Source organism: Engystomops pustulosus, chromosome 4 (assembly GCF_040894005.1).
Source record: "Engystomops pustulosus chromosome 4, aEngPut4.maternal, whole genome shotgun sequence".
NCBI lineage: Eukaryota > Metazoa > Chordata > Amphibia > Anura > Leptodactylidae > Engystomops > Engystomops pustulosus.
Window position 1 is genome coordinate 201,948,632 of NC_092414.1, and position 16,745 is coordinate 201,965,376.

The following is a 16,745-nucleotide window of genomic DNA, read 5'->3' on the forward strand; positions in this document are numbered from 1 at the left end:
TTGCCGTGATCGTATAGTGGTTAGTACTCTGCGTTGTGGCCGCAGCAACCCCGGTTCGAATCCGGGTCACGGCAAGTCTTTTTTTGTTCCAATATTAACGCCAACTTCCCAAGGTGGAAAATTCTTTTCAGAGTTTTAGGAAAAAAAGCAACTCATTTTTCTCCTGTATTATTTGTTGGCTTCTCTGAATTTCTTCGACCACATTTGGCAACATTGTGATTTCAACTCTCCCAAAATCACATTGTCAGAAAACTCACACCGTTTCCAGATCTCATGAAAATATGTTATCTCTGATGATTGGATTGGCAAGAAACGGATTGGACTTATTGCAATGTTGGAAGTTTGCTAGTTCTTTAAAATTAGTCACATTTTGGGCGGCAGCACTCTCATCAGGGCCAGTGACGCAATGGATAACACGTCTGACTACGGATCAGAAGATTGTAGGTTCGACTCCTACCTGGCTCGAAGCGTTGCCGTGATCGTATAGTGGTTAGTACTCTGCGTTGTGGCCGCAGCAACCCCGGTTCGAATCCGGGTCACGGCATGTCTTTTTTTGTTCCAATATTAACGCCAACTTCCCAAGGTGGAAAATTCTTTTCAGAGTTTTAGGAAAAAAAGCAACTCATGTTTCTCCTGTGTTATTTGTTGGCTTCTCTGAATTTCTTGAACCACATTTGGCAACATTGTGATTTCAACTCTCCCAAAATCACATTGTCAGAAAACTCACACCGTTTCCAGATCTCATGAAAATATGTTATCTCTGATGATTGGATTGGCAAGAAACGGATTGGACTTATTGCAATGTTGGAAGTTTGCTAGTTCTTTAAAATGAGTCACATTTTGGGCTGCAGCACTCTCATCAGGGCCAGTGGCGCAATGGATAACGCTTCTGACTACGGATCAGAAGATTGTAGGATCAACTCCTACCTGGCTCGAAGCGTTGCCGTGATCGTATAGTGGTTAGTACTCTGTGTTGTTGCCGCAGCAACCCCGGTTCGAATCCGGGTCACGGCATGTCTTTTTTTGTTCCAATATTAACGCCAACTTCCCAAGGTGGAAAATTATTTTCAGAGTTTTAGGAAAAAAAGCAACTCATGTTTCTCCTGTGTTATTTGTTGGCTTCTCTGAATTTCTTGGACCACATTTGGCAACATTGTGATTTCAACTCTCCCAAAATCACATTGTCAGAAAACTCACACCGTTTCCAGATCTCATGAAAATATGTTATCTCTGATGATTGGATTGGCAAGAAACGGATTGGACTTATTGCAATGTTGGAAGTTTGCTAGTTTTTTAAAATGAGTCACATTTTGAACTGCAGCGCTCTCGTCAGGGCCAGTGGCGCAATGGATAACGCGTCTGACTATGGATCAGAAGATTGTAGGTTCGACTCCTACCTGGCTCGAAGCGTTGCCGTGATCGTATAGTGGTTAGTACTCTGCGTTGTGGCCGCAGCAACCCCGGTTCGAATCCGGGTCACGGCATGTCTTTTTTTGTTCCAATATTAACGCCAACTTCCCAAGGTGGAAAATTCTTTTCAGAGTTTTAGGAAAAAAAGCAACTCATGTTTCTCCTGTGTTATTTGTTGGCTTCTCTGAATTTCTTGAACCACATTTGGCAACATTGTGATTTCAACTCTCCCAAAATCACATTGTCAGAAAACTCACACCGTTTCCAGATCTCATGAAAATATGTTATCTCTGATGATTGGATTGGCAAGAAACGGATTGGACTTATTGCAATGTTGGAAGTTTGCTAGTTCTTTAAAATGAGTCACATTTTGGGCTGCAGCACTCTCATCAGGGCCAGTGGCGCAATGGATAACACGTCTGACTACGGATCAGGAGATTGTAGGTTCGACTCCTACCTGGCTCGAAGCGTTGCCGTGATTGTATAGTGGTTAGTACTCTGCGTTGTGGCCGCAGCAACCCCGGTTCGAATCCGGGTCACGGCATGTCTTTTTTTGTTCCAATATTAACGCCAACTTCCCAAGGTGGAAAATTATTTTCAGAGTTTTAGGAAAAAAAGCAACTCATGTTTCTCCTGTGTTATTTGTTGGCTTCTCTGAATTTCTTGGACCACATTTGGCAACATTGTGATTTCTACTCTCCCAAAATCACATTGTCAGAAAACTCACACCGTTTCCAGATCTCTTGAAAATATGTTATCTCTGATGATTGGATTGGCAAGAAACGGATTGGACTTATTGCAATGTTGGAAGTTTGCTAGTTCTTTAAAATTAGTCACATTTTGGGCTGCAGCACTCTCATCAGGGCCAGTGGCGCAATGGATAACGCTTCTGACTACGGATCAGAAGCTTGTAGGATCAACTCCTACCTGGCTCGAAGCGTTGCCGTGATCGTATAGTGGTTAGTACTCTGTGTTGTGGCCGCAGCAACCCCGGTTCGAATCCGGGTCACGGCATGTCTTTTTTTGTTCCAATATTAACGCCAACTTCCCAAGGTGGAAAATTCTTTTCAGAGTTTTAGGAAAAAAAGCAACTCATGTTTCTCCTGTGTTATTTGTTGGCTTCTCTGAATTTCTTGGACCACATTTGGCAACATTGTGATTTCAACTCTCCCAAAATCACATTGTCAGAAAACTCACACCGTTTCCAGATCTCATGAAAATATGTTATCTCTGATGATTGGATTGGCAAGAAACGGATTGGACTTATTGCAATGTTGGAAGTTTGCTAGTTCTTTAAAATGAGTCACATTTTGGGCTGCAGCACTCTCATCAGGGCCAGTGGCGCAATGGATAACGCGTCTGACTACGGATCAGGAGATTGTAGGTTCGACTCCTACCTGGCTCGAAGCTTTGCCGTGGTCGTATAGTGGTTAGTACTCTGCGTTGTGGACGCAGCAACCCTGGTTCGGATCCGGTTCACGGCATGCCTTTTTTTGTTCCAATATTAACGCCAACTTCCCAAGGTGGAAAATTCTTTTCAGAGTTTTAGGAAAAAAAGCAACTCATGTTTCTCCTGTGTTATTTGTTGGCTTCTCTGAATTTCTTGGACCACATTTGGCAACATTGTGATTTCAACTCTCCCAAAATCACATTGTCAGAAAACTCACACCGTTTCCAGATCTCATGAAAATATGTTATCTCTGATGATTGGATTGGCAAGAAACGGATTGGACTTATTGCAATGTTGGAAGTTTGCTAGTTTTTTAAAATGAGTCACATTTTGAACTGCAGCTCTCTCGTCAGGGCCAGTGGCGCAATGGATAACGCGTCTGACTACGGATCAGAAGATTGTAGGTTCGACTCCTACCTGGCTCGAAGCGTTGCCGTGATCGTATAGTGGTTAGTACTCTGCGTTGTGGCCGCAGCAACCCCGGTTCGAATCCGGATCACGGCATGTCCTTTTTTGTTCCAATATTAACACCAACTTCCCAAGGTGGAAAATTATTTTCAGAGTTTTAGGAAAAAAAGCAACTCATTTTTCTCCTGTATTATTTGTTGGCTTCTCTGAATTTCTTCGACCACATTTGGCAACATTGTGATTTCAACTCTCCCAAAATCACATTGTCAGAAAACTCACACCGTTTCCAGATCTCATGAAAATATGTTATCTTATCTCTGATGATTGGATTGGCAAGAAACGGATTGGACTTATTGCAATGTTGGAAGTTTGCTAGTTCTTTCAAATGAGTCACATTTTGGGCTGCAGCACTCTCATCAGGGCCAGTGGCGCAATGGATAACGCGTCTGACTACGTATCAGAAGATTGTAGGTTCGACTCCTACCTGGCTCGAAGCGTTGCCGTGATCGTATAGTGGTTAGTACTCTGCGTTGTGGCCGCAGCAACCCCGGTTCGAATCCGGATCACGGCATGTCTTTTTTTGTTCCAATATTAACGCCAACTTCCCAAGGTGGAAAATTCTTTTCAGAGTTTTAGGAAAAAAGCAACTCATGTTTCTCCTGTGTTATTTGTTGGCTTCTCTGAATTTCTTGGACCACATTTGGCAACATTGTGATTTCAACTCTCCCAAAATCACATTGTCAGAAAACTCACTACGTTTCCAGATCTCATGAAAATATGTTATCTCTGATGATTGGATTGGCAAGAAACGGATTGGACTTATTGCAATGTTGGAAGTTTGCTAGTTCTTTAAAATGAGTCACATTTTGGGCTGCAGCACTCTCATCAGGGCCAGTGGCGCAATGGATAACGCGTCTGACTACGGATCAGAAGATTGTAGGTTCGACTCCTACCTGGCTCGAATCGTTGCCGTGATCGTATAGTGGTTAGTACTCTGCGTTGTGGCCGCAGCAACCCCGGTTCGAATCCGGGTCACGGCATGTCTTTTTTTTGTTCCAATATTAACGCCAACTTCCCAAGGTGGAAAATTCTTTTCAGAGTTTTAGGAAAAAAAGCAACTCATGTTTCTCCTGTGTTATTTGTTGGCTTCTCTGAATTTCTTGGACCACATTTGGCAACATTGTGATTTCAACTCTCCCAAAATCACATTGTCAGAAAACTCACACCGTTTCCAGATCTCATGAAAATATGTTATCTCTGATGATTGGATTGGCAAGAAACGGATTGGACTTATTGCAATGTTGGAAGTTTGCTAGTTCTTTAAAATTAGTCACATTTTGGGCTGCAGCACTCTCATCATGGCCAGTGGCGCAATGGATAACGCGTCTGACTACGGATCAGAAGATTGTAGGTTCCACTCCTACTCTGGCTCGAAGCGTTGCCGTGATCGTATAGTGGTTAGTACTCTGCGTTGTGGCCGCAGCAACCCCGGTTCGAATCCGGGTCACGGCATGTCTTTTTTTGTTCCAATATTAACGCCAACTTCCCAAGGTGGAAAATTCTTTTCAGAGTTTTAGGAAAAAAAGCAACTCATGTTTCTCCTGTGTTATTTGTTGGCTTCTCTGAATTTCTTGGACCACATTTGGCAACATTGTGATTTCAACTCTCCCAAAATCACATTGTCAGAAAACTCACACCGTTTCCAGATCTCATGAAAATATGTTATCTCTGATGATTGGATTGGCAAGAAACGGATTGGACTTATTGCAATGTTGGAAGTTTGCTAGTTCTTTAAAATGAGTCACATTTTGGGCTGCAGCACTCTCATCAGGGCCAGTGGCGCAATGGATAACGCTTCTGACTACGGATCAGAAGATTGTAGGATCAACTCCTACCTGGCTCGAAGCGTTGCCGTGATCGTATAGTGGTTAGTACTCTGTGTTGTGGCCGCAGCAACCCCGGTTCGAATCCGGGTCACGGCATGTCTTTTTTTGTTCCAATATTAACGCCAACTTCCCAAGGTGGAAAATTCTTTTCAGAGTTTTAGGAAAAAAAGCAACTCATGTTTCTCCTGTGTTATTTGTTGGCTTCTCTGAATTTCTTGGACCACATTTGGCAACATTGTGATTTCAACTCTCCCAAAATCACATTGTCAGAAAACTCACACCGTTTCCAGATCTCATGAAAATATGTTATCTCTGATGATTGGATTGGCAAGAAACGGATTGGACTTATTGCAATGTTGGAAGTTTGCTAGTTCTTTAAAATGAGTCACATTTTGGGCTGCAGCACTCTCATCAGGGCCAGTGGCGCAATGGATAACGCGTCTGACTACGGATCAGAAGATTGTAGGTTCGACTCCTACCTGGCTCGAAGCGTTGCCGTGATCGTATAGTGGTTGTGGCCGCAGCAACCCCGGTTCAAATCCGGGTCACGGCATGTCTTTTTTTGTTCCAATATTAACGCCAACTTCCCAAGGTGGAAAATTCTTTTCAGAGTTTTAGGAAAAAAAGCAACTCATGTTTCTCCTGTGTTATTTGTTGGCTTCTCTGAATTTCTTGGACCACATTTGGCAACATTGTGATTTCAACTCTCCCAAAATCACATTGTCAGAAAACTCACACCGTTTCCAGATCTCATGAAAATATGTTATCTCTGATGATTGGATTGGCAAGAAACGGATTGGACTTATTGCAATGTTGGAAGTTTGCTAGTTTTTTAAAATGAGTCACATTTTGAACTGCAGCGCTCTCGTCAGGGCCAGTGGCGCAATGGATAACGCGTCTGACTACGGATCAGAAGATTGTAGGTTCGACTCCTACCTGGCTCGAAGCGTTGCCGTGATCGTATAGTGGTTAGTACTCTGCGTTGTGGCCGCAGCAACCCCGGTTCGAATCCGGGTCACGGCAAGTCTTTTTTTGTTCCAATATTAACGCCAACTTCCCAAGGTGGAAAATTATTTTCAGAGTTTTAGGAAAAAAAGCAACTCATTTTTCTCCTGTATTATTTGTTGGCTTCTCTGAATTTCTTCGACCACATTTGGCAACATTGTGATTTCAACTCTCCCAAAATCACATTGTCAGAAAACTCACACCGTTTCCAGATCTCATGAAAATATGTTATCTCTGATGATTGGATTGGCAAGAAACGGATTGGACTTATTGCAATGTTGGAAGTTTGCTAGTTCTTTAAAATTAGTCACATTTTGGGCGGCAGCACTCTCATCAGGGCCAGTGACGCAATGGATAACACGTCTGACAAGGGATCAGAAGATTGTAGGTTCGACTCCTACCTGGCTCGAAGCGTTGCCGTGATCGTATAGTGGTTAGTACTCTGCGTTGTGGCCGCAGCAACCCCGGTTCGAATCCAGGTCACGGCATGTCTTTATTTGTTCCAATATTAACGCCAACTTCCCAAGGTGGAAAATTCTTTTCAGAGTTTTAGGAAAAAAAGCAACTCATGTTTCTCCTGTGTTATTTGTTGGCTTCTCTGAATTTCTTGAACCACATTTGGCAACATTGTGATTTCAACTCTCCCAAAATCACATTGTCAGAAAACTCACACCGTTTCCAGATCTCATGAAAATATGTTATCTCTGATGATTGGATTGGCAAGAAACGGATTGGACTTATTGCAATGTTGGAAGTTTGCTAGTTCTTTAAAATGAGTCACATTTTGGGCTGCAGCACTCTCATCAGGGCCAGTGGCGCAATGGATAACGCTTCTGACTACGGATCAGAAGATTGTAGGATCAACTCCTACCTGGCTCGAAGCGTTGCCGTGATCGTATAGTGGTTAGTACTCTGTGTTGTTGCCGCAGCAACCCCGGTTCGAATCCGGGTCACGGCATGTCTTTTTTTGTTCCAATATTAACGCCAACTTCCCAAGGTGGAAAATTATTTTCAGAGTTTTAGGAAAAAAAGCAACTCATGTTTCTCCTGTGTTATTTGTTGGCTTCTCTGAATTTCTTGGACCACATTTGGCAACATTGTGATTTCAACTCTCCCAAAATCACATTGTCAGAAAACTCACACCGTTTCCAGATCTCATGAAAATATGTTATCTCTGATGATTGGATTGGCAAGAAACGGATTGGACTTATTGCAATGTTGGAAGTTTGCTAGTTTTTTAAAATGAGTCACATTTTGAACTGCAGCGCTCTCGTCAGGGCCAGTGGCGCAATGGATAACGCGTCTGACTATGGATCAGAAGATTGTAGGTTCGACTCCTACCTGGCTCGAAGCGTTGCCGTGATCGTATAGTGGTTAGTACTCTGCGTTGTGGCCGCAGCAACCCCGGTTCGAATCCGGGTCACGGCATGTCTTTTTTTGTTCCAATATTAACGCCAACTTCCCAAGGTGGAAAATTATTTTCAGAGTTTTAGGAAAAAAAGCAACTCATTTTTCTCCTGTATTATTTGTTGGCTTCTCTGAATTTCTTCGACCACATTTGGCAACATTGTGATTTCAACTCTCCCAAAATCACATTGTCAGAAAACTCACACCGTTTCCAGATCTCATGAAAATATGTTATCTCTGATGATTGGATTGGCAAGAAACGGATTGGACTTATTGCAATGTTGGAAGTTTGCTAGTTCTTTAAAATTAGTCACATTTTGGGCGGCAGCACTCTCATCAGGGCCAGTGGCGCAATGGATAACGCGTCTGACTACGGATCAGAAGATTGTAGGTTCGACTCCTACCTGGCTCGAAGCGTTGCCGTGATCGTATAGTGGTTAGTACTCTGCGTTGTGGCTGCAGCAACCCCGGTTCGAATCCGGGTCACGGCATGTCTTTTTTTGTTCCAATATTAACGCCAACTTCCCAAGGTGGAAAATTATTTTCAGAGTTTTAGGAAAAAAAGCAACTCATGTTTCTCCTGTGTTATTTGTTGGCTTCTCTGAATTTCTTGAACCACATTTAGCAACATTGTGATTTCAACTCTCCCAAAATCACATTGTCAGAAAACTCACACCGTTTCCAGATCTCATGAAAATATGTTATCTCTGATGATTGAATTGGCAAGAAACGGATTGGACTTATTGCAATGTTGGAAGTTTGCTAGTTTTTTAAAATGAGTCACATTTTGGGCTGCAGCACTCTCATCAGGGCCAGTGGCGCAATGGATAACGCTTCTGACTACAGATCAGAAGATTGTAGGATCAACTCCTACCTGGCTCGAAGCGTTGCCGTGATCGTATAGTGGTTAGTACTCTGTGTTGTGGCCGCAGCAACCCCGGTTCGAATCCGGGTCACGGCATGCCTTTTTTTGTTCCAATATTAACGCCAACTTCCCAAGGTGGAAAATTATTTTCAGAGTTTTAGGAAAAAAAGCAACTCATGTTTCTCCTGTGTTATTTGTTGGCTTCTCTGAATTTCTTGGACCACATTTGGCAACATTGTGATTTCAACTCTCCCAAAATCACATTGTCAGAAAACTCACACCGTTTCCAGATCTCATGAAAATATGTTATCTCTGATGATTGGATTGGCAAGAAACGGATTGGACTTATTGCAATGTTGGAAGTTTGCTAGTTTTTTAAAATGAGTCACATTTTGAACTGCAGCGCTCTCGTCAGGGCCAGTGGCGCAATGGATAACGCGTCTGACTATGGATCAGAAGATTGTAGGTTCGACTCCTACCTGGCTCGAAGCGTTGCCGTGATCGTATAGTGGTTAGTACTCTGCGTTGTGGCCGCAGCAACCCCGGTTCGAATCCGGGTCACGGCATGTCTTTTTTTGTTCCAATATTAACGCCAACTTCCCAAGGTGGAAAATTCTTTTCAGAGTTTTAGGAAATAAAGCAACTCATGTTTCTCCTGTGTTATTTGTTGGCTTCTCTGAATTTCTTGGACCACATTTGGCAACATTGTGATTTCTACTCTCCCAAAATCACATTGTCAGAAAACTCACACCGTTTCCAGATCTCTTGAAAATATGTTATCTCTGATGATTGGATTGGCAAGAAACGGATTGGACTTATTGCAATGTTGGAAGTTTGCTAGTTCTTTAAAATTAGTCACATTTTGGGCTGCAGCACTCTCATCAGGGCCAGTGGCGCAATGGATAACGCGTCTGACTACGGATCAGGAGTTTGTAGGTTCGACTCCTACCTGGCTCGAAGCTTTGCCGTGGTCGTATAGTGGTTAGTACTCTGCGTTGTGGCCGCAGCAACCCTGGTTTGGATCCGGGTCACGGCATGCCTTTTTTTGTTCCAATATTAACGCCAACTTCCCAAGGTGGAAAATTCTTTTCAGAGTTTTAGGAAAAAAAGCAACTCATGTTTCTCCTGTGTTATTTGTTGGCTTCTCTGAATTTCTTGGACCACATTTGGCAACATTGTGATTTCAACTCTCCCAAAATCACATTGTCAGAAAACTCACAACGTTTCCAGATCTCATGAAAATATGTTATCTCTGATGATTGGATTGGCAAGAAACGGATTGGACTTATTGCAATGTTGGAAGTTTGCTAGTTCTTTAAAATGAGTCACATTTTGGGCTGCAGCACTCTCATCAGGGCCAGTGGCGCAATGGATAACGCGTCTGACTACGGATCAGGAGATTGTAGGTTCGACTCCTACCTGGCTCGAAGCTTTGCCGTGATCGTATGTATAGTGGTTAGTACTCTGCGTTGTGGCCGCAGCAACCCCGGTTCGAATCCGGGTCACGGCATGCCTTTTTTTGTTCCAATATTAACGCCAACTTCCCAAGGTGGAAAATTCTTTTCAGAGTTTTAGGAAATAAAGCAACTCATGTTTCTCCTGTGTTATTTGTTGGCTTCTCTGAATTTCTTGGACCACATTTGGCAACATTGTGATTTCAACTCTCCCAAATCACATTGTCAGAAAACTCACACCGTTTCCAGATCTCATGAAAATATGTTATCTTATCTCTGATGATTGGATTGGCAAGAAACGGATTGGACTTATTGCAATGTTGGAAGTTTGCTAGTTCTTTAAAATTAGTCACATTTTGGGCGGCAGCACTCTCATCAGGGCCAGTGGCGCAATGGATAACGCGTCTGACTACGGATCAGAAGATTGTAGGTTCGACTCCTACCTGGCTCGAAGCGTTGCCGTGATCGTATAGTGGTTAGTACTCTGCGTTGTGGCCGCAGCAACCCCGGTTCAAATCCGGGTCACGGCATGTCTTTTTTTGTTCCAATATTAACGCCAACTTCCCAAGGTGGAAAATTATTTTCAGAGTTTTAGGAAAAAAAGCAACTCATGTTTCTCCTGTGTTATTTGTTGGCTTCTCTGAATTTCTTGAACCACATTTGGCAACATTGTGATTTCAACTCTCCCAAAATCACATTGTCAGAAAACTCACACCGTTTCCAGATCTCATGAAAATATGTTATCTTATCTCTGATGATTGGATTGGCAAGAAACGGATTGGACTTATTGCAATGTTGGAAGTTTGCTAGTTCTTTAAAATGAGTCACATTTTGGGCTGCAGCACTCTCATCAGGGCCAGTGGCGCAATGGATAACGTGTCTGACTACGGATCAGAAGATTGTAGGTTCGACTCCTACCTGGCTCGAAGCGTTGCCGTGTTCGTATAGTGGTTAGTACTCTGCGTTGTGGCCACAGCAACCCCGGTTCGAATCCGGGTCACGGCATGTCTTTTTTTGTTCCAATATTAACGCCAACTTCCCAAGGTGGAAAATTATTTTCAGAGTTTTAGGAAAAAAAGCAACTCATGTTTCTCCTGTGTTATTTGTTGGCTTCTCTGAATTTCTTGAACCACATTTGGCAACATTGTGATTTCAACTCTCCCAAAATCACATTGTCAGAAAACTCACACCGTTTCCAGATCTCATGAAAATATGTTATCTCTGATGATTGGATTGGCAAGAAACGGATTGGACTTATTGCAATGTTGGAAGTTCGCTAGTTCTTTAAAATGAGTCACATTTTGGGCTGCAGCACTCTCATCAGGGCCAGTGGCGCAATGGATAACGCTTCTGACTACGGATCAGAAGATTGTAGGATCAACTCCTACCTGGCTCGAAGCGTTGCCGTGATCGTATAGTGGTTAGTACTCTGTGTTGTGGCCGCAGCAACCCCGTTTCGAATCCGGGTCACGGCATGTCTTTTTTTGTTCCAATATTAACGCCAACTTCCCAAGGTGGAAAATTCTTTTCAGAGTTTTAGGAAAAAAAGCAACTCATGTTTCTCCTGTGTTATTTGTTGGCTTCTCTGAATTTCTTGGACCACATTTGGCAACATTGTGATTTCAACTCTCCCAAAATCACATTGTCAGAAAACTCACACCGTTTCCAGATCTCATGAAAATATGTTATCTCTGATGATTGAATTGGCAAGAAATGGATTGGACTTATTGCAGTGTTGGAAGTTTGCTAGTTCTTTAAAATGAGTCACATTTTGGGCTGCAGCACTCTCATCAGGGCCAGTGGCGCAATGGATAACGCGTCTGACTACGGATCAGGAGATTGTAGGTTCGACTCCTACCTGGCTCGAAGCTTTGCCGTGATCGTATAGTGGTTAGTACTCTGCGTTGTGGCCGCAGCAACCCCGGTTCGAATCCGGGTCACGGCATGCCTTTTTTTGTTCCAATATTAACGCCAACTTCTAAAGGTGGAAAATTCTTTTCAGAGTTTTAGGAAATAAAGCAACTCATGTTTCTCCTGTGTTATTTGTTGGCTTCTCTGAATTTCTTGGACCACATTTGGCAACATTGTGATTTCAACTCTCCCAAATCACATTGTCAGAAAACTCACACCGTTTCCAGATCTCATGAAAATATGTTATCTTATCTCTGATGATTGGATTGGCAAGAAACGGATTGGACTTATTGCAATGTTGGAAGTTTGCTAGTTCTTTAAAATTAGTCACATTTTGGGCGGCAGCACTCTCATCAGGGCCAGTGGCGCAATGGATAACGCGTCTGACTACGGATCAGAAGATTGTAGGTTCGACTCCTACCTGGCTCGAAGCGTTGCCGTGATCGTATAGTGGTTAGTACTCTGCGTTGTGGCCGCAGCAACCCCGGTTCAAATCCGGGTCACGGCATGTCTTTTTTTGTTCCAATATTAACGCCAACTTCCCAAGGTGGAAAATTATTTTCAGAGTTTTAGGAAAAAAAGCAACTCATGTTTCTCCTGTATTATTTGTTGGCTTCTCTGAATTTCTTGAACCACATTTGGCAACATTGTGATTTCAACTCTCCCAAAATCACATTGTCAGAAAACTCACACCGTTTCCAGATCTCATGAAAATATGTTATCTTATCTCTGATGATTGGATTGGCAAGAAACGGATTGGACTTATTGCAATGTTGGAAGTTTGCTAGTTCTTTAAAATGAGTCACATTTTGGGCTGCAGCACTCTCATCAGGGCCAGTGGCCCAATGGATAACGTGTCTGACTACGGATCAGAAGATTGTAGGATCAACTCCTACCTGGCTCGAAGCGTTGCCGTGATCGTATAGTGGTTAGTACTCTGTGTTGTGGCCGCAGCAACCCCGTTTCGAATCCGGGTCACGGCATGTCTTTTTTTGTTCCAATATTAACGCCAACTTCCCAAGGTGGAAAATTCTTTTCAGAGTTTTAGGAAAAAAAGCAACTCATGTTTCTCCTGTGTTATTTGTTGGCTTCTCTGAATTTCTTGGACCACATTTGGCAACATTGTGATTTCAACTCTCCCAAAATCACATTGTCAGAAAACTCACACCGTTTCCAGATCTCATGAAAATATGTTATCTCTGATGATTGGATTGGCAAGAAACGGATTGGACTTATTGCAATGTTGGAAGTTTGCTAGTTCTTTAAAATGAGTCACATTTTGGGCGGCAGCACTCTCATCAGGGCCAGTGGCGCAATGGATAACGCGTCTGACTACGGATCAGAAGATTGTAGGTTCGACTCCTACCTGGCTCGAAGCGTTGGCGTGTTCGTATAGTGGTTAGTACTCTGCGTTGTGGCCGCAGCAACCCCGGTTCGAATCCGGGTCACGACATGTTTTTTTTTTGTTCCAATATTAACGCCAACTTCCCAAGGTGGAAAATTATTTTCAGAGTTTTAGGAAAAAAAGCAACTCATGTTTCTCCTGTGTTATTTGTTGGCTTCTCTGAATTTCTTGAACCACATTTGGCAACATTGTGATTTCAACTCTCCCAAAATCACATTGTCAGAAAACTCACACCGTTTCCAGATCTCATGAAAATATGTTATCTCTGATGATTGGATTGGCAAGAAACGGATTGGACTTATTGCAATGTTGGAAGTTTGCTAGTTCTTTAAAATGAGTCACATTTTGGGCTGCAGCACTCTCATCAGGGCCATTGGCGCAATGGATAACGCGTCTGACTACGGATCAGGAGATTGTAGGTTCGACTCCTACCTGGCTCGAAGCTTTGCCGTGGTCGTATAGTGGTTAGTACTCTGCGTTGTGGCCGCAGCAACCCTGGTTCGGATCCGGGTCACGGCATGCCTTTTTTTGTTCCAATATTAACGCCAACTTCCCAAGGTGGAAAATTCTTTTCAGAGTTTTAGGAAAAAAAGCAACTCATGTTTCTCCTGTGTTATTTGTTGGCTTCTCTGAATTTCTTGGACCACATTTGGCAACATTGTGATTTCAACTCTCCCAAAATCACATTGTCAGAAAACTCACACCGTTTCCAGATCTCATGAAAATATGTTATCTCTGATGATTGGATTGGCAAGAAACGGATTGGACTTATTGCAATGTTGGAAGTTTGCTAGTTCTTTAAAATGAGTCACATTTTGGGCGGCAGCACTCTCATCAGGGCCAGTGGCGCAATGGATAACGCGTCTGACTACGGATCAGAAGATTGTAGGTTCGACTCCTACCTGGCTCGAAGCGTTGGCGTGTTCGTATAGTGGTTAATACTCTGCGTTGTGGCCGCAGCATCCCCGGTTCGAATCCGGGTCACGACATGTTTTTTTTTTGTTCCAATATTAACGCCAACTTCCCAAGGTGGAAAATTATTTTCAGAGTTTTAGGAAAAAAAGCAACTCATGTTTCTCCTGTGTTATTTGTTGGCTTCTCTGAATTTCTTGAACCACATTTGGCAACATTGTGATTTCAACTCTCCCAAAATCACATTGTCAGAAAACTCACACCGTTTCCAGATCTCATGAAAATATGTTATCTCTGATGATTGGATTGGCAAGAAACGGATTGGACTTATTGCAATGTTGGAAGTTTGCTAGTTCTTTAAAATGAGTCACATTTTGGGCTGCAGCACTCTCATCAGGGCCATTGGCGCAATGGATAACGCGTCTGACTACGGATCAGGAGATTGTAGGTTCGACTCCTACCTGGCTCGAAGCTTTGCCGTGGTCGTATAGTGGTTAGTACTCTGCGTTGTGGCCGCAGCAACCCTGGTTCGGATCCGGGTCACGGCATGCCTTTTTTTGTTCCAATATTAACGCCAACTTCCCAAGGTGGAAAATTCTTTTCAGAGTTTTAGGAAAAAAAGCAACTCATGTTTCTCCTGTGTTATTTGTTGGCTTCTCTGAATTTCTTGGACCACATTTGGCAACATTGTGATTTCAACTCTCCCAAAATCACATTGTCAGAAAACTCACACCGTTTCCAGATCTCATGAAAATATGTTATCTCTGATGATTGGATTGGCAAGAAACGGATTGGACTTATTGCAATGTTGGAAGTTTGCTAGTTCTTTAAAATGAGTCACATTTTGGGCTGCAGCACTCTCATCAGGGCCAGTGGCGCAATGGATAACGCGTCTGACTACGGATCAGGAGATTGTAGGTTCGACTCCTACCTGGCTCGAAGCTTTGCCGTGGTCGTATAGTGGTTAGTACTCTGCGTTGTGGCCGCAGCAACCCTGGTTTGGATCCGGGTCACGGCATGCCTTTTTTTGTTCCAATATTAACGCCAACTTCCCAAGGTGGAAAATTCTTTTCAGAGTTTTAGGAAAAAAAGCAACTCATGTTTCTCCTGTGTTATTTGTTGGCTTCTCTGAATTTCTTGGACCACATTTGGCAACATTGTGATTTCAACTCTCCCAAAATCACATTGTCAGAAAACTCACACCGTTTCCAGATCTCATGAAAATATGTTATCTTATCTCTGATGATTGGATTGGCAAGAAACGGATTGGACTTATTGCAATGTTGGAAGTTTGCTAGTTCTTTAAAATGAGTCACATTTTGGGCTGCAGCACTCTCATCAGGGCCAGTGGCGCAATGGATAACGCGTCTGACTACGGATCAGAAGATTGTAGGTTCGACTCCTACCTGGCTCGAAGCGTTGCCGTGATCGTATAGTGGTTAGTACTCTGCGTTGTGGCTGCAGCAACCCCGGTTCGAATCCAAGTCACGGCATGTCTTTTTTTGTTCCAATATTAACGCCAACTTCCCAAGGTGGAAAATTCTTTTCAGAGTTTTAGGAAAAAAAGCAACTTATGTTTCTCCTGTGTTATTTGTTGGCTTCTCTGAATTTCTTGGACCACATTTGGCAACATTGTGATTTCAACTCTCCCAAAATCACATTGTCAGAAAACTCACACCGTTTCCAGATCTCATGAAAATATGTTATCTCTGATGATTGGATTGGCAAGAAATGGATTGGACTTATTGCAGTGTTGGAAGTTTGCTAGTTCTTTAAAATGAGTCACATTTTGGGCTGCAGCACTCTCATCAGGGCCAGTGGCGCAATGGATAACGCGTCTGACTACGGATCAGGAGATTGTAGGTTCGACTCCTACCTGGCTCGAAGCTTTGCCGTGATCGTATAGTGGTTAGTACTCTGCGTTGTGGCCGCAGCAACCCCGGTTCGAATCCGGGTCACGGCATGCCTTTTTTTGTTCCAATATTAACGCCAACTTCCCAAGGTGGAAAATTCTTTTCAGAGTTTTAGGAAATAAAGCAACTCATGTTTCTCCTGTGTTATTTGTTGGCTTCTCTGAATTTCTTGGACCACATTTGGCAACATTGTGATTTCAACTCTCCCAAATCACATTGTCAGAAAACTCACACCGTTTCCAGATCTCATGAAAATATGTTATCTTATCTCTGATGATTGGATGGGCAAGAAACGGATTGGACTTATTGCAATGTTGGAAGTTTGCTAGTTCTTTAAAATTAGTCACATTTTGGGCGGCAGCACTCTCATCAGGGCCAGTGGCGCAATGGATAACGCGTCTGACTACGGATCAGAAGATTGTAGGTTCGACTCCTACATGGCTCGAAGCGTTGCCCTGATCGTATAGTGGTTAGTACTCTGCGTTGTGGCCGCAGCAACCCCGGTTCAAATCCGGGTCACGGCATGTCTTTTTTTGTTCCAATATTAACGCCAACTTCCCAAGGTGGAAAATTATTTTCAGAGTTTTAGGAAAAAAAGCAACTCATGTTTCTCCTGTGTTATTTGTTGGCTTCTCTGAATTTCTTGAACCACATTTGGCAACATTGTGATTTCAACTCTCCCAAAATCACATTGTCAGAAAACTCACACCGTTTCCAGA

At 43.0% G+C, this 16,745-nt stretch overlaps 30 non-coding genes across 30 annotated transcripts; all 30 read left to right on the forward strand.

Moving 5' to 3' along the window:
- The first annotated feature begins 2 nt into the window (after nucleotides 1-2).
- On the forward strand, nucleotides 3-74 carry TRNAH-GUG (transfer RNA histidin (anticodon GUG)). The gene has a single exon. It is a non-coding gene; the product is annotated as a tRNA-His (tRNA).
- Nucleotides 75-472: 398 nt separating this feature from the next.
- TRNAH-GUG (transfer RNA histidin (anticodon GUG)) lies at nucleotides 473-544 on the forward strand. The gene has a single exon. It is a non-coding gene; the product is annotated as a tRNA-His (tRNA).
- Nucleotides 545-1,332: 788 nt separating this feature from the next.
- On the forward strand, nucleotides 1,333-1,405 carry TRNAH-AUG (transfer RNA histidin (anticodon AUG)). The gene has a single exon. It is a non-coding gene; the product is annotated as a tRNA-His (tRNA).
- A 7-nt stretch (nucleotides 1,406-1,412) lies between these two features.
- TRNAH-GUG (transfer RNA histidin (anticodon GUG)) lies at nucleotides 1,413-1,484 on the forward strand. Its single transcript has one exon. It is a non-coding gene; the product is annotated as a tRNA-His (tRNA).
- Nucleotides 1,485-1,882: 398 nt separating this feature from the next.
- TRNAH-GUG (transfer RNA histidin (anticodon GUG)) lies at nucleotides 1,883-1,954 on the forward strand. The gene has a single exon. It is a non-coding gene; the product is annotated as a tRNA-His (tRNA).
- A 398-nt stretch (nucleotides 1,955-2,352) lies between these two features.
- On the forward strand, nucleotides 2,353-2,424 carry TRNAH-GUG (transfer RNA histidin (anticodon GUG)). The gene has a single exon. It is a non-coding gene; the product is annotated as a tRNA-His (tRNA).
- Nucleotides 2,425-3,212: 788 nt separating this feature from the next.
- TRNAR-ACG (transfer RNA arginine (anticodon ACG)) lies at nucleotides 3,213-3,285 on the forward strand. Its single transcript has one exon. It is a non-coding gene; the product is annotated as a tRNA-Arg (tRNA).
- Nucleotides 3,286-4,156: 871 nt separating this feature from the next.
- On the forward strand, nucleotides 4,157-4,229 carry TRNAR-ACG (transfer RNA arginine (anticodon ACG)). The gene has a single exon. It is a non-coding gene; the product is annotated as a tRNA-Arg (tRNA).
- Nucleotides 4,230-4,236: 7 nt separating this feature from the next.
- Nucleotides 4,237-4,308, forward strand: TRNAH-GUG (transfer RNA histidin (anticodon GUG)). Its single transcript has one exon. It is a non-coding gene; the product is annotated as a tRNA-His (tRNA).
- A 400-nt stretch (nucleotides 4,309-4,708) lies between these two features.
- TRNAH-GUG (transfer RNA histidin (anticodon GUG)) lies at nucleotides 4,709-4,780 on the forward strand. Its single transcript has one exon. It is a non-coding gene; the product is annotated as a tRNA-His (tRNA).
- A 398-nt stretch (nucleotides 4,781-5,178) lies between these two features.
- TRNAH-GUG (transfer RNA histidin (anticodon GUG)) lies at nucleotides 5,179-5,250 on the forward strand. The gene has a single exon. It is a non-coding gene; the product is annotated as a tRNA-His (tRNA).
- Nucleotides 5,251-5,568: 318 nt separating this feature from the next.
- On the forward strand, nucleotides 5,569-5,641 carry TRNAR-ACG (transfer RNA arginine (anticodon ACG)). The gene has a single exon. It is a non-coding gene; the product is annotated as a tRNA-Arg (tRNA).
- A 384-nt stretch (nucleotides 5,642-6,025) lies between these two features.
- TRNAR-ACG (transfer RNA arginine (anticodon ACG)) lies at nucleotides 6,026-6,098 on the forward strand. The gene has a single exon. It is a non-coding gene; the product is annotated as a tRNA-Arg (tRNA).
- Nucleotides 6,099-6,105: 7 nt separating this feature from the next.
- TRNAH-GUG (transfer RNA histidin (anticodon GUG)) lies at nucleotides 6,106-6,177 on the forward strand. The gene has a single exon. It is a non-coding gene; the product is annotated as a tRNA-His (tRNA).
- Nucleotides 6,178-7,435: 1,258 nt separating this feature from the next.
- On the forward strand, nucleotides 7,436-7,508 carry TRNAH-AUG (transfer RNA histidin (anticodon AUG)). The gene has a single exon. It is a non-coding gene; the product is annotated as a tRNA-His (tRNA).
- A 7-nt stretch (nucleotides 7,509-7,515) lies between these two features.
- On the forward strand, nucleotides 7,516-7,587 carry TRNAH-GUG (transfer RNA histidin (anticodon GUG)). Its single transcript has one exon. It is a non-coding gene; the product is annotated as a tRNA-His (tRNA).
- Nucleotides 7,588-7,905: 318 nt separating this feature from the next.
- TRNAR-ACG (transfer RNA arginine (anticodon ACG)) lies at nucleotides 7,906-7,978 on the forward strand. Its single transcript has one exon. It is a non-coding gene; the product is annotated as a tRNA-Arg (tRNA).
- Nucleotides 7,979-8,375: 397 nt separating this feature from the next.
- On the forward strand, nucleotides 8,376-8,448 carry TRNAC-ACA (transfer RNA cysteine (anticodon ACA)). Its single transcript has one exon. It is a non-coding gene; the product is annotated as a tRNA-Cys (tRNA).
- A 7-nt stretch (nucleotides 8,449-8,455) lies between these two features.
- Nucleotides 8,456-8,527, forward strand: TRNAH-GUG (transfer RNA histidin (anticodon GUG)). Its single transcript has one exon. It is a non-coding gene; the product is annotated as a tRNA-His (tRNA).
- Nucleotides 8,528-8,845: 318 nt separating this feature from the next.
- TRNAH-AUG (transfer RNA histidin (anticodon AUG)) lies at nucleotides 8,846-8,918 on the forward strand. The gene has a single exon. It is a non-coding gene; the product is annotated as a tRNA-His (tRNA).
- A 7-nt stretch (nucleotides 8,919-8,925) lies between these two features.
- Nucleotides 8,926-8,997, forward strand: TRNAH-GUG (transfer RNA histidin (anticodon GUG)). Its single transcript has one exon. It is a non-coding gene; the product is annotated as a tRNA-His (tRNA).
- A 1,266-nt stretch (nucleotides 8,998-10,263) lies between these two features.
- Nucleotides 10,264-10,336, forward strand: TRNAR-ACG (transfer RNA arginine (anticodon ACG)). The gene has a single exon. It is a non-coding gene; the product is annotated as a tRNA-Arg (tRNA).
- A 7-nt stretch (nucleotides 10,337-10,343) lies between these two features.
- TRNAH-GUG (transfer RNA histidin (anticodon GUG)) lies at nucleotides 10,344-10,415 on the forward strand. Its single transcript has one exon. It is a non-coding gene; the product is annotated as a tRNA-His (tRNA).
- Nucleotides 10,416-11,758: 1,343 nt separating this feature from the next.
- Nucleotides 11,759-11,830, forward strand: TRNAH-GUG (transfer RNA histidin (anticodon GUG)). Its single transcript has one exon. It is a non-coding gene; the product is annotated as a tRNA-His (tRNA).
- A 322-nt stretch (nucleotides 11,831-12,152) lies between these two features.
- Nucleotides 12,153-12,225, forward strand: TRNAR-ACG (transfer RNA arginine (anticodon ACG)). Its single transcript has one exon. It is a non-coding gene; the product is annotated as a tRNA-Arg (tRNA).
- A 7-nt stretch (nucleotides 12,226-12,232) lies between these two features.
- TRNAH-GUG (transfer RNA histidin (anticodon GUG)) lies at nucleotides 12,233-12,304 on the forward strand. Its single transcript has one exon. It is a non-coding gene; the product is annotated as a tRNA-His (tRNA).
- Nucleotides 12,305-13,097: 793 nt separating this feature from the next.
- Nucleotides 13,098-13,170, forward strand: TRNAR-ACG (transfer RNA arginine (anticodon ACG)). Its single transcript has one exon. It is a non-coding gene; the product is annotated as a tRNA-Arg (tRNA).
- Nucleotides 13,171-14,038: 868 nt separating this feature from the next.
- Nucleotides 14,039-14,111, forward strand: TRNAR-ACG (transfer RNA arginine (anticodon ACG)). Its single transcript has one exon. It is a non-coding gene; the product is annotated as a tRNA-Arg (tRNA).
- A 1,343-nt stretch (nucleotides 14,112-15,454) lies between these two features.
- On the forward strand, nucleotides 15,455-15,527 carry TRNAR-ACG (transfer RNA arginine (anticodon ACG)). The gene has a single exon. It is a non-coding gene; the product is annotated as a tRNA-Arg (tRNA).
- A 477-nt stretch (nucleotides 15,528-16,004) lies between these two features.
- Nucleotides 16,005-16,076, forward strand: TRNAH-GUG (transfer RNA histidin (anticodon GUG)). The gene has a single exon. It is a non-coding gene; the product is annotated as a tRNA-His (tRNA).
- The last annotated feature ends 669 nt before the right edge of the window (nucleotides 16,077-16,745 follow it).